The sequence below is a fragment of the Triticum urartu genome, chromosome 6 (genome assembly GCF_003073215.2).
Source record: "Triticum urartu cultivar G1812 chromosome 6, Tu2.1, whole genome shotgun sequence".
NCBI classification, from domain to species: Eukaryota; Viridiplantae; Streptophyta; class Magnoliopsida; order Poales; family Poaceae; genus Triticum; species Triticum urartu.
Window position 1 is genome coordinate 358,291,450 of NC_053027.1, and position 14,774 is coordinate 358,306,223.

Genomic DNA, 14,774 nt, shown 5'->3' on the forward strand with positions numbered 1-14,774 from the left:
ACCTCTAACCCACCTTGTCCTAGCAAACCGTTGTTTTTCTATGTTACCGCTCTGCTCAGCCCCTCTTATAGCATTGCTAGTTGCAGGTGAAGATTGGAGTTTGTTCCTTGTTGGAACATGTTATTGTTGGGATATCACAATATCTCTTATTTATATTAATGCACCTATATATTTGGTAAAGGGTGGAAGGCTCGGCCTTATGCCTGGTTTTTTGTTCCACTCTTGTCGCCCTAGTTTCCGTCATATCGGTGTTATGTTCCCGGATTTTGCGTTCCTTACACGGTTGGGTTATAATGGGAACCCCTTGACAGTTTGCCTTGAATAAAACTCCTCCAGCAATGCCCAACATTGGTTTTACCATTCGCCACCTAGCCTCTTTTTCCCTTGGGTTCCGCGGACTCAAGGGTCATCTTTATTAAACCCCCCGGGGCCAGTGCTCCTCTGAGTGTTGGTCCAACCTGTCAGTTGCCGGTGGCCAGCAGGGGAAACTCTGGGCTGGCCTACCAGAACCTTGGACAATCCGGTGTTCCCTCAGAACGAGATATGTGCAGCTCCTATCGGGATTTGTTGGCACATTCGGGTGGCTTTGCTGGTTTAGTTTTACCATTGTCGAGATGTCTTGTAACCGGGATGCCGAGTCTAATCGGATTGTCTTGGGAGAAGGAATATCCTTCGTTGACCGTGAGAGCTTGTGATGGGCTAAGTTGGGACACCCCTGCAGGGATTTGAACTATCGAAAGCCGTGCCCGCGGTTATGGGTAGATGGGAATTTGTTAATGTCCGGTTGTAGAAAACCTGAAACTTAACTTAATTAAAATGCATCAACCGCGTATGTAACCGTGATGGTCTATTCTCGGCAGGGTCCGGGAAGTGAACACGGTGTTGGAGTTATGTTTGATGTAGGTTGTTCTAGGATCATTTCTTGATCATAGTTGTTCGACCGTGCCTTTGCCTTCTCTTCTCGCTCTCATTTGCGTATGTTAGCCACCATATATACTAGTCGCTTGCTGCAGCTCCACCTCATACCTTTTACCCTACCTATAAGCTTAAATAGTCTTGATCGCGAGGGTGTGAGATTGCTGAGTCCCAGTGACTCACAGATTCTTCCAAAACTAGATGCAAGGACCGATGATACCTTTCCAGTAGATTCAACTGAGCTTAAGTGGGAGTTCGATGAGGACTCAGGACAATACTACGTGTCTTTCCCAGATGATCAGTAGTGGTGCCCAGTTGGGGCGATCGGGGACCATGTTGCATTTGGGGTTTATCTTATTTTTGGTTCCGTAGTTGGACCTTGAGTGTATTTGGATGAATGTAATGACTTATTTATGCTATTTGTGTGATGTGGCGAGTGTAAGCCAACTATGTATCCTTTTCCCTTAATGTATTACAAGGGTTGTTGTGAAGATTACCTCACTTGCGACATTGCTTTCAATGCGGTTATGCCTCTAAGTCGTGCTTCGACACGTGGGAGATATAGCCGCATCGAGGGCGTTACAGTCGTCCTCTTTGGGTGTATCCACCATATACGTATCATATGTGGAGGTAGCCGTCCAGCGTCCGGTGAATGGTGGGTCTTGGCTTTGGTTGTCTCCAGCATCGTCGTCCATACCGTCGATGTCTTCGGAGTTGTAATCTAGCATGTTGGTCAAATCCTCCAGAGTGGCTATTAAGTGGGTGGTGGGTGGGACGTAAAATTCCCCACTCCCAGCCCCTAGTCCGGGTTGGGTGTAGTTTGGAGGTGACGCTTCCATAATGGCGAGGGATCGCATTAAGTCCAAAGCCTCATTTAAGAGTGAAGGCTGGACAGGGGACCGAGGACCTGCAGGGCTGGGCACGACAGATTCTAGGCTGTGGTCACCAGATGCGGACCTCGAGAGTCCGGAGTTTGCATCCTGATGTGGGTTCGGCTGTCCGATGAATGGGAGAGTCATGTTTGACTCCAGGTTCGTCGAAGACATAGCTGCCTCCCGGTCTCCGGAGAAAAGTTTCATAGTAGGAGAGGGTCTGGTGGGTTTTTTTAGATACCCATCTTCGGATGAAGTAGTCTGCCCTGGATCTAAGGCCTAAACATGCCCCTCTTGTGGGCGAAACGACAATCGCTGCCTCATCTCGCCTTGAACTTTGTTTTCTTTAGGCAACATAGAATAAAAGTAGTGTCGTGCTGAAATTTGAAACTGTTTAGGGTTCGTTTGGCCATTGTATATATTAATTAAGTTTTCTAGGCATTTAATGTGGTCCATAATTCAAATTTGAACTACAAGCACATGCTCCAGTGAAGCAAAATGGGTGGGAAATCGTACATGTGTCATTAGGTGCATGTTTAGGTCTGATTTAAGGGATGGGAATGAATTACAAACTTCTCGTCGTCCTGAAACATTGGGAATATTGGTTTTTAAATGCCCGTAAATCAAAAACTCACCCAAAAAACATGAACCTTAGCATGGTTTCATGACATGGCACATATATGCCATGGTAAAAATATCGTACAGTTTGAGACAAGGCGCACACATTAATAGCCAGCGAAGTCCTTTTTGAAACAAATAGCTGACACGCTAATATGCAAACGATTGTATTATATGAACCGTGTCAAAATTTAACCATACTCGGTGGCGTGCATGCAAATGTTTGATTACACGGGACGAGCGTGAGAAGTCTACCGTGTAGGCTCGACGGGACACGTGCGAGCAGTCCGCCGCGCAGGCTCGATGGGACGCGTGCATCCTTTACACCTCGCAGGCTCGACGGGACACGTGCGAGCAACAAGGCCGCCCATTGATACGTCTCCAACGTATATATAATTTTTTATTGTTCCATGCTATTATATTATCTGTTTTGGATGTCTAGTGGGCTTTATTATGCAATTTTATATTATTTTTGGATATAACCTATTAACCGAAGGCCTAGTGCAAATTGCTGTTTTTTTTGCCTATTTCAGTGTTTCACAGAAAAGGAATATCAAACGGAACGAAACCTTCGCGAGGATCTTTTTTGGAACAAACGCAATCCAGGAGACTTGGAGTGAAGGTCAAGGAAGCAGCGGGTCGGCCACGAGGTAGGGCGGCGCGCCCGGGGGGTAGGCATGCCCCCCACCCTCGTGGGGCCCACGGAGCTCCATGGACCTACTTCTTTCACCTATATATACTCTTATACCCTGAAAACATCCAGGGGACCCACGAAACCACTTCTCCACCACCGCAACCTTCTGTACCCGTGAGATCCCATCTGGGGACCTTTTCCGGCGATCTGCCGGAGGAGGATTCGATCATGGAGGGCTTCTACATCAACACCATAGCCTCTCCGATGATGTGTGAGTAGTTTACCACAGACCTTCAGTTCAATAGTTATTAGCTAGATGGCTTCTTCTCTCTCTTTGGTTCTCAATACAAAGTTCTCCTCAATGATCTTGGATATCTATTGGAGTCTTTGCCTTTTTATTCATCTATCGGTAACTTTACTTGAGGCTATATTTTTATTCACCACATGGTATGTGTTTTGCTTGGAGCATCTTGTATGATTTGAGTCTTTGCCTTTTAGTTTACCACAATCATCCTTGCTTTACACACCTTTTGGGAGATACACACATGAATCGGAATTTATTAGAATACTCTATGTGCTTCACTTATATCTTTTGAGCTAGATAAATTTTGCTCTAGTTCTTCACTTATAGAAATTATTGATCTCTCATGCTTCACTTAAATTATTTTGAGAGTCTTTTAGAACAACATGGTAATTTGCTTTGGCTATAAAATTAGTCCTAATATGATAGGCATCCAGGATGGGTGTAATAAAAACATTCATATAGAGTGCATTAAATATTATGAGAAGTTTGATACTTGATAGTTGTTTTGAGATATAAAGGTGATAATATTAGAGTCATGCTAGTTGAGTAATTGTGGAATTGAGAAATACTTGTGTTGAAGTTGGCAAGTCCCGTAGCATGCACGTATGGTAAACGTTGTGTGACAAATTTGAAGCATGAGGTGTTCTTTGATTGCTATCCTTATGAGTGGCGGTCGGGGACGAGCGATGGTCTTTTCCTACCAATCTATTCCCCTAGGAGCATGCGTGTAGTGCTTGGTTTTGATGACTTGTAGATTTTTGCAATAAGTATGTGAGTTCTTTATGACTAATGTTGAGTCCATGGATTATACACACTCTCACCCTTGCATCATTGCTAGCCTCTTCGGTACTGTGCATTGCCCTTTCTCACCTCGAGAGTTGGTGCAAACTTCACCGGTGCATCCAAACCCCGTGATATGATACGCTCTATCACAGATAAGCCTCCTTATATATGTTACTCAAAACAGCCACCATACCTACCTATTATGGCATTTCCATAGCCATTCTGAGATATATTGCCATGCAACTTTCCACCATTCTGTTTATTATGACACGCTCCATCATTGTCATATTGCTTTGCATGATCATGTAGTTGACATCGTATTTGTGGCAAAGCCACCTTCATAATTATTTCATACATGTCACTCTTGATTCATTGCATATCCTGGTACACTGTCGGAGCCATTCACATAGAGTCATATTTTGTTCTTAGTATCGAGTTGTAATTGTTGAGTTGTAAGTAAATAAAAGTGTGATGATTTTCATTATTAGAGCATTGTCCCATGTGAGGAAAGGATGATGGAGACTATGATTCCCCCACAAGTCAGGATGAGATTCCGAAAGAAAAAAAGAGGCCAAAATAAAAGAGAAAAAAATGCCAAAAGAAAAAAAAAGAAAAAAAGGAAAATGAGAGAAAAAGAGGGAAGGGGCAATGTTATCCTTTTTCCACACTTGTGCTTCAAAGTAGCACCATGATCTTCATGATAGAGAGTCTCCTATTTTGTCACTTTCTTATACTAGTGGGAATTTTTCATTATAGAACTTGGCTTGTATATTCCAATGATGGCTTTCCAAAAAATGTCCTAGGTCTTCGTGAGCAAGCAAGTTGGATGCACACCCACTTAGTTTCTTTTGTTGAGCTTTCATATATTTATACCTCTAGTGCATCTGTTGCATGGCAATCCCTACGCCTTGCATTGACATCAATTGATGGGCATCCCCATAGCCCGTTGATTAGCGTCGTCAATGTGAGACTTTCTCCCTTTTTGTATTCTCACACAACCTCCATCTTCATATTCTATTCCACCCATAGTGCTATGTCCATGGATCGCGCTCATATATCGCGTGAAAGTTGAAAGAGTTTGAAAAAGGCTAAGTATGAAACAATTGCTTGGCTTGACATCGCAGTTGTGCATGATGGGAGCATTTTGTGTGACGAAAATGAAGCATGACCAAAGTATATGATTTTGTTGGGATAAGCTTTCTTTGGCTATGTTATTTTGATAAGACGTAATTTGTTGGTTAGCATGCTTCAAGTATTATTATTTTTATGTCAATATTAAACTTCTGTCTAGAATCTTTTGGATCTAAACATTCATGCCGCAATAAAGAGAATTACATTGAAAATTATGTTAGGTAGCATTCCACATCAAAAGTTATGTTTTTATCATTTACCTACTCAAGCACGAGTAGGAATTAAGCTTGGGGATGCTTGATACGTCTCCAATGTATCTATAATTTTTGATTGTTTCATGCTATTATATTATCTGTTTTGGATGTTTAATGGGCCTTATTATGCACTTCTATATTATTTTTGGGACTAACCAATTAACCGAAGGTCTAGTGCAAATTGTTGTTTTTTGCCTATTTCAGTGTTTCGGAGAAAAGGAATATCAAATGGAATCCAAATGGAACAAAACCTTCGCGAGGATCTTTTTTTGGAACAAACGCAATCCAGGAGACTTGGAGTGGAGGTCAAGGAAGCAGTGAGGCGGCCACGAGGTAGTGCGGCGCGCCTAGGGGGTAGGTGCGCCCCCCACCCTGTGGGCCCCACGGAGCTCCACCGACCTACTTCTTTCGCCTATATATACTCTTATACCCTGAAAAAACCAGGGGAGCCATGAAACCACTTTTCCACCGCCGCAACCTTCTGAACCCGTGAGATCCCATCTGGGGATCTTTTCCGGCGATCTGCCGGAGGGGGATTCGATCACGGAGGGCTTCTACATCAACACCATAGCCTCTCTGATGATGTGTGAGTAGTTTACCACAGACCTTCGGGTCCATAGTTATTAGCTAGATGGCTTCTTCTCTCTCTTTGGTTCTCAATACAAAGTTCTCCTCAATGTTCTTGGAGATCTATTCGATGTAATACCTTTTGCGGTGTGTTTGCCAAGATTCGATGAATTGTGGGTTTATGATCAAGTTTATCTATGAGAAATATTTGATTCTTCTCTGAATTCTTATATGGATGATTTGATATCTTTGCAAGTCTCTTCGAACTATCAGTTTGGTTTGGCCTACTAGATTGATCTTTCTTGGAATGGGAGAAGTGCTTAGCTTTGGGTTCAATCTTGCGGTGGTCGATCCCAGTGACAGAAAGGGAACCGACACGTATTGTATTGTATTGTTGCCATCAAGGATAAAAAGATGGGGTTTATATCATATTGCTTGAGTTTATCCCTCTACATCATGTCATCTTGCCACATGCGTTACTCTGTTCTTATGAACTTAATACTCTAGATGCATGCTAGATACTGGTCGATGTGTGGAGTAATAGTAGTAGATGCAGAATTGTTTCAGTCTACCTGACACGGACGTGATGCCTATGTTTATGATCATGCCTAGATATTCTCATAACTGTGCACTTTTCTATCAATTGCTCGGCAGTAATTTGTTCGCCCACTGTAATTTATGCTATCTTGAGAGAAGCCACTAGTGAAACCTATGGGCCACAGGTTTAGTTTACATCATATAAGTTTCCGATCTACAATTCTAGTTTACTATTTATTTTGCAATCTTTACTTTCCAATCTATACGACAAAAATACCAAAAATATTTATCTTATTATCTTTATCAGATCTCACTTTTGCAAGTGGCCGTGAAGGGATTGACAACCCCTTTATCGCGTTGGTTGTAAGGTTCTTATTTGTTTGTCCAGGTACGAGGCGACTTGCGTGTAGTCTCCTACTGCATTGATACCTTGGTTCTCAAAAACTAAGGGAAATACTGACGCTACTTTGCTGCATCGCCCTTTCCTCTTCAAGGGAAAACCAATGCATGTTGAAGAGGTAGCACCCATGCTCACCGGGAAGCGAGCTCTTTGACCTCCATGCGCCAGCCGCCGCCCACCTCGCTCACAACTTCTCCATTGATGGGTTAATTAAAGCACCAGGACGGAGGGTGTTTGCTTGTGATGCCATGGCATCATTTGCTTTCTTCGTGTTTTCATCTCGTATTCTGGACTAATTTAAATTGCCCCATAGGGCAACGGATAATACGACGACAAATAGAATGGCAATTGATAATATGATGACAAATTTACAATGGCGCAGATAATAATTGTCTTACATATTCTAGATAATTGAAAATGCCACATGCGGCAAAGCCTATAAGACTTGAGGGCAAGAGAAGAAGGAAATCGCAGACAACGATCTGGGTCGCTACTGTCTCTACTCGTTGATGGATCGCCGGGCGACGACATCCTCCATCTCCTTCTTCAATTCCTCACGACTTTGCTTGAAAGCAGCCACAGATTCCTCCACCTCCTGGTCGCGCTTGATCCGGAGCTTCCTCGAGTCACCCATCAGTTCCTCTATGACCGCCGTCAGCATCATCCCCAAGGTATTGCTCTGCTTATGTACCATCTTCCAGCCGGTGGCCTCCTCCTCCTCCTTCTCGGCGAGCGCCTTGAGGAGCTTCGCATTGTCACCCATGAGTTGCTCGACGAGGCCGGTTGACTTGTCAACCAAGGCATCACTGATCTCGAGCAACTTCATCAAGCCGTCGACCACCTCCTGCTGCTTAATGAGACCAGCGAGAATGCCGTCGTCACCGGCTAAGGACTTTAGGAATGCCAGCTCGTCGCAATGGCCGACGCGGCGAGTGTGCTTGTGAGAGCCCTCGCATGCCCGTGAGAGCTCGTTCATGGGCTCCGCAGCGCGCCGGGACATCTCTGTGGCAGTTGCCGCTTCGCGGCGGGACCCCTCTAGTGCTTCCACGGCCTTGATCTTTGCTGCCTAGTTATATGTCCACCGAAACACCTCCTACCGGTCATGGCAGAACGATTTGATAGGAAAGACCAGTTTTGTGGATGATGAGGAGAGGAACTGTGAAGTAATTTTTGAGTGGGTAGTTTTTATAGCCCGGTGCTAAGTGTGAACACATATTAGTTTGATAGGTTTGAACAGATTTGCAATTACTTATTGCGTTGTAATCTGCAATGTGACGAGAAATAAGGTCAAAATTTATTGATGGTAGAAGGTTGACCACGTGGTTGCTCGCTGTTGAGGCGGCCGTGGTGCTCTGCTCGCGTCCGTCCGCGCGTTTTGCTCACCATTGAGGCAGCCGTGGCGCGCTCCGCTCTGGCGTCCTTGCGCGCGCTCTGCTCGTCGTTGAGGCAAATTTACAATGGCAACAGTCAATAATTGTCTTACATATTCAGGATAATTTAAAATGCCACATGCGGCAAGGCCCAGTACACTCACGACCTACATATTCATACAACTATAATAAAATATAGGCTAAAAGGCTAAGCTGGCAGCCTTCCGACGACGGTCTTCTCGAACTCCATGTTCAGCATAGCACCCTTGCGGCCGTTCACTCCAAGTGTCCCGACCCGCGTCCGCCTACAGAGCTGCTGGCGCTGGGATGCTCTTGGGACTATTGGGCCTCTTCCACAAGAGCTTGATAGCATGCAATCACGTGCATGATGTCTCCCTGGAACCGCTCCATTTCCATGTCTCTGGCCTGGTAGCAAATTTCGTCCACCACCTGCATCCTCAAGCTATCACGTTGGCGATGTTCTACATCGCTAGGGACGTCAACTCCGCCAAGGATGCTCTCGAGCCTGGCCATCACATCATCTGGATCGAGGTTGACACGGATGCCGCGGGCAATGATGAAGCCGCAGGCTGCCTGTGTCTTGACTGAATCGCAGAGGTCCTCTGCCCATTCCTTGTGAGGCATCAGGGTCTCGATGAGCACTGGTGACGGCGGCTCTTCGGGTGGGTCATCGATCACGCCGCCTTGCAGCTCTGGATCTTTTGCACGTTGGATGGCAAACTGCTCATCACACGTCCTCTGCAATATGTCGATTGTGCGCCCAAGGACTGTCACACCGATATCGCTGTCGATGGGCCATGGTGCCTGCACCAGCCGATGAAGCTCTTGATCCTCGATCTGCTCCACCTCGTTCTCCGTACCTAAGATGTAACACAGGTATGGGTAGACGTCAAAGCTTTGGTCATTGCCTGGCATGCTTGGAATAACTAATGGTAGATGGATGAGTGTGATGCCCCGAGTCCGATGCGCCAGATGTCTTCCAGCTATTCGCCATCATTGCCATGTCTTTCTCTTCTGTGTTGCATTTTGCCATGTCATCATGTGCATTTCATCTGCATGCTTTTCAAACTTGCATCTGGTCATTTTCTCCGTTGCCCAATTTGAAATCCGACACTCTCACATGCACCCGTTGCACCTCTCAGATCTTGCTTTGTGAGCCGCAGAAAAACGTTCTCGGAATGGACCGAGATTTGCTGACCGGCCTTGGTATATCACCAGTAGGTCTCCTATCAAATTTCATTCCATTTGGAGGTCATTTGATGCCCCAACGGTTAACCACGTTAATCGAAGCCCTGCTTCTCTTTGCAGCCTAGCACCCCTCCACAATAGCCCACTAGCCCATCAAACTCCTCTCCGTGCTCTTCGTCATCGGATCATGCTCGTGTGGGGGGAAATAGCTCCTCAATAGCCCTCTCCTAGCTCCCTCCACCTATAAATAAGCCTTGCCCCTCCTAAATTCCGGATCAAACCCCAGTCCTCTACCTCCTCGCGCCACCGGACATGTCCGCCCGGCATCGGACTTGTCCGCACTGACGGCCCGGACCAATCTGGGGCTTCCACGTGTCGCCCCCGCGCCCACTTCATCGTCGGCCTGCGGGGCCTGAGTCGGGCCTGCCCGGGCCTGAAGCTCCCACCGTCGCCTGCCTCCCGGACCCGAGCCACGTGCCGCCCACCTCCACCGTCGCCGACCGCTGCCACCACCACCACCACCACGCTCCGCCGTCAGCCCCACCGCCGACTACTTGACCTCACAGCCTCGGCCGCCGGGCGTCCCCTAAGCTCCCGCCGGTGCGCCCGCCTAGCTCTAGATCAGAGGATCTCATGCCCGAGCCCTTCTCCGCACCTCTCTCATTCGGTCGCCGAGCGCCACCACGCTGCCTCGCCATCGCCGGAGCAACTGCCAGGTCGCGACCCCGCTGCCCTCCCGCGTCCTCCCACTCGTTCCCCGCCGTACCTCGCCTCCGGATTCGGGCCAGCGTCGGCAGATCCGGCCGCCCCGCACCTGATCCAGCCAATCCCCACCACCTCCGACCACCGCACCCTCGCCGGCGTTTGCCATCGCCATGGCCTCGGACCTCCTCAGCTCCAGCCGGATGCACGCCGTCGTCCCGGGTCATCGTCGTCCGCCAATCCAAACAGCCCGGTTGCACCTCTTCATCCCGTGGGACCCCTCCGTCCTAGTTTTCTGCGAGGTGAAATTGGCGAAGTCCCTGAATTTCAAACATCATTTGGGCATCATCATCATTTCTTAACTTTGTGCATGATTATCCGATTGGAGTGTATGATATATGAAAATTGTTGTACTCTTCATGATCTACGTGCTAGTGTCATTTTTATGCATGTTACTATTTATCTTGTTGCCGTAATCCTCCTTGCAAAAGTGCTAAATGTTATAATCTACTGGAAACTCCTGTGACCTGCTGATTTGTCTTTTTCATAGCATTTTGTGTGTTTATCTTTGGAGCATCATGACAACATGTTTTAAGAGCATATTCATGCCATATTTATAGTGGTGCAATCCATGTATTTTTATGTGCCCTGTCGTGACCAGCACAAGCATGCAAAGTAGGGTACTTGTTGTTGCTGATTTTAGTGATTTGATGATTTCTGCCAAGTCTGGATCTACTACATTATGTTGCCATGTTAACGTGATGCTACAAGCAAATCCATGCATAATCTGGAGATGCTCAGTGACGATGTTTTGTAGATCTTGTTATTCTCTATCCATCCATGCCCTTGTTTGAAATTATGGCTTGCTATAGCTTGTCATTACCATGCTCTTAAGTTCCTAAATAATGTTTCCGTCAGCTTGTTATCCATAAGTTCAGTTTTGCGATGTGAATAGCTAGTGTTCTATGCATCCTATGACCATGTTCTTGCCATGAGTAGCTGCATAAATATGCCTTCTTGCTGTTTGTCATATTCACTTGCCACGATATGCTTTATGTGGAGTTAACCAAGCTTGCAAACATGCCTACTTAATGTTGTTTCTTCCATGTTCACTAAATTCCACTAAGTCTATGAATCTGTTATGACTTGCTTACTTGTCTTGATGATTTCCATTGATCTAAATGTTATATGGAGATGCTTAGTAATCATGTTTTGCCGTGTATAACCTGTGCTTTAATGCCATGCTTTTCTTTGCCATGGTCTTGCACTGTATCATGTTTGTTTCATGCCTCCAACATGTCAACATATTATTTCTGCTCACATGCATGCCCTATTTTTCACCAAGTCTTAATCTGTGTTATAAAGTTGCTTCTTGCATTGATCATATTGGTTTAATCTTGATGCCTATGAACCTGAAACCTTGATGTTATTTGAAGCATGCAATCTTTACTTTGAGCGCATATCAAGTTTGTGCCCACATGTTTCTTGTAGCATGTTGTTTCCTTGTTTTCAAAGTGCCTAGTTGCTGTTTGGGAGAGATTGTGTTTGAAACTTGTTTCGTGTGTATGTGTTGAACCGTTGCTCCGTTTTGAGCATGCTCTATATGAAACTTGCTTGGTTTTGCATGTAGTTTCATCATGCCATGTTGCATCCATGTTTTGGAATGCTTGTGGTTGTGTTTTGCTTTCATTTGCATCAATGCCATATGTAACTTGTTTTGCTCATATCTTGGTAAGCCGTAGCTCCGAATTAAATAAACTTTATATGTAACTTGACTAGAAAGACGCATAGATCATCATGGAGCACTTTAACTTGTTGTTTAACAACTTCAACATAATGTCTTATTCAGATTTGGAAAGATTTCGAAATTTGCATATGAGGACTTACCGGAATTGTTATGTGTTGATTCCAGCCTCATTTAAACTTGTTTTGATGTGTTGTTCTTGTATGCATCATATCTTGCCATGAGTATTATCATGTAGACTTGTAATGCATCATACTTGGATGAGCATCATGCCTTGTTATGTGTTGTGTGTTTACCGTGTTGTTTGCTTCTTTCCCGTGTTGCTTCTTCTTGATAGTTCCGGTAACGTGGCGATTTTGAGGATCCGTTCGACTACGTGGGTTCGGCTTCTTCATGGAGTCGTTCTTCTTCCTAGCGGGATTTTAGGCCTGATGACTATCACCTTGGATCTCACTACTATCTTCGCTATGCTAGTTGTATCGATGCTACCGCTATGTCGCGCTACCTACCACTTGTTTATCAAGCCTCCCAAATTGCCATGATAAGCCTCTAATCTTTTTTCCACCATCCCAGCAAACCGTTGTTTGGCTATGTTACCACTTTACTCAGCCCCTCTTATAGCGTTGCTAGTTGCAGGTGCAGTTGCAGTTTGTTCCATGTTGGGACGTGGATATCATGGGATATCACAATATCTCTTATTTAATTAATGCATCTATATACTAGGTAAAGGTCGGAATGCTCGGCCTTTTGCCTGGTGTTTTGTTACACTCTTGCCGCTCTAGTTTCCATCATATCGGTGTTATGTTCCTTGATTTTGCGTCCCTAACACGATGAGGGTTTATGGGCCCCTCTTGACAGTTCACTTTGAATAAAACTCTTCCAGCAAGGCCCAACTTTGCATTTACCATTTCCCTAATAACAACTAAAACTTTCATCGGGACTTTCTGGACCCCGAGGACTTAATCAACCCCCGGGCCAGTGTTCCTCATGAGTGTTGGTCCAAACTAGAGCACCGTGCGGGACCGCCCCTAGGCTACTTGGGGCATTTGGCCCTTGTCGCTTAGCTTAGCCGATCGTGGCCTGAGACGAGATACGCGTGACTACTATCAGGGTGTCGGCACGTCGGGCGGTCTTGCTGGTTTTGTTTTACCATTATCGAAATGTCTTGTGCACCGGGATTCTGAGTCTGGTCGGAGGGTCCTGAGATGGAGCATTGTATCCGCAGATCGTGAGCTTGTCATGGGATAAGTTAGGACACCCCTGCAAGGTTTAAACTTTCAAGAGCCATGACCTCGGTTATGTGGCAGATGGGAATTTTTAATATCCGGTTGTAGTGGACTTGAACTAAACTCAATTAAAATGCACCAACCACGTGCTTAACCGTGACAATACCTTTTCGAGTGAGTCAAGAAGAGAACACGGTTGGGTTATGTTTGAACGTAAGTAGTTCAGGATCACTTCTTGATCATTACTAGTTTGCGATCGTTTGCGTAGTTTCTCATCTTATTCTTCTATTAGTAAGTTAGCCACCATACAATGCTTAGTCGCTTGCTGCAACCTCACCACTTATCCGATCCTTACCCATTAAGCTTTGCTAGTCTTGATACCCATGGTAATGGGATTGCTGAGTCCTCGTGGCTCACAGATTACTACAACAACAGTTGTGGGTATAGGTAATGTGATGATCATGACGTGAGAGCGATGTATACTTGTTTTGGAGTTCTTCTCCTTCTTCGTCGATCTTGGAATAGGTTCCTGGTCGGCAGCCTGGGCTAGCAGGGTGGATGTTGTTTGAGTTTATGTTTGTGTTTCTTCCATAGTTGGATGTTGTTCTCATGTATGTAGGCATCCTGGGAATGGGGGTACCCAGACTTGCCTGCCTGCGGCCCAGGGCATGGCTCCACCAGCGGCTTGGTACGACCCATCTTCGTCAACAACCACTCAAGACCCTCGCGAGGCGGACGACACAAGACGTCCTCAGTGGCGGCCTCCCTAGGATGGCTCCCGAGGAGCTGAGAGATCTATGCAAGGGGCACCTCGCGAGATTCGCATGATGTGATCCATGACGACCAAGGCCAGGTGGGCGCCAGGCGGGCGCCAGTGAGCGCAGAGTACCAGATGCCTCTTTGGTGCTAAAGGGCAAGCGCAAGCGAGGAGTCCCGGGGCAGCAGGCAAAGGTTTCCATATTGGTGCAACGAGACCAAGACCAGCAGGACGAGAGGATGGATGTCACGACGGAGCCCACGACGGCGTCACCACCAGTCTTTGGCAGGCGAAGACTACCTTTTGTCAGGATAACTTATACTAGTTGTCCCCCTTCAAATTGGCCGTTGTGGGATCCCTTCCTGCCTAATGTTTGGAAAGAGGACCCGGGCCTCTATATATAGGACTAGTCACCACCGTAGGGAGGCATCTCATCTTGGACTGGATCCATTCCACCAAGGCCACCATACAAGATCACCGAGCATAAGAACACCTCTCCTCAGGAGGCTGTTCATCCCATGTACCAGTCCATCCTCAGCCTACAAGGCAATCCATCACACCACACTGGAGTAGGGTATTACACCACAACGGTGGCCCAAACCAGTATAAACTCTTGTGTCCCTTTAATGAGGACATCAATACCACTGTTATACCCACAGCCCCTGCTGTTATACATACTGGACCAATTACTAGAGCTCGCGCACACCAATTAAATTATCAGGTATTTTTGTTTCTTGGTAATGATTCTAAT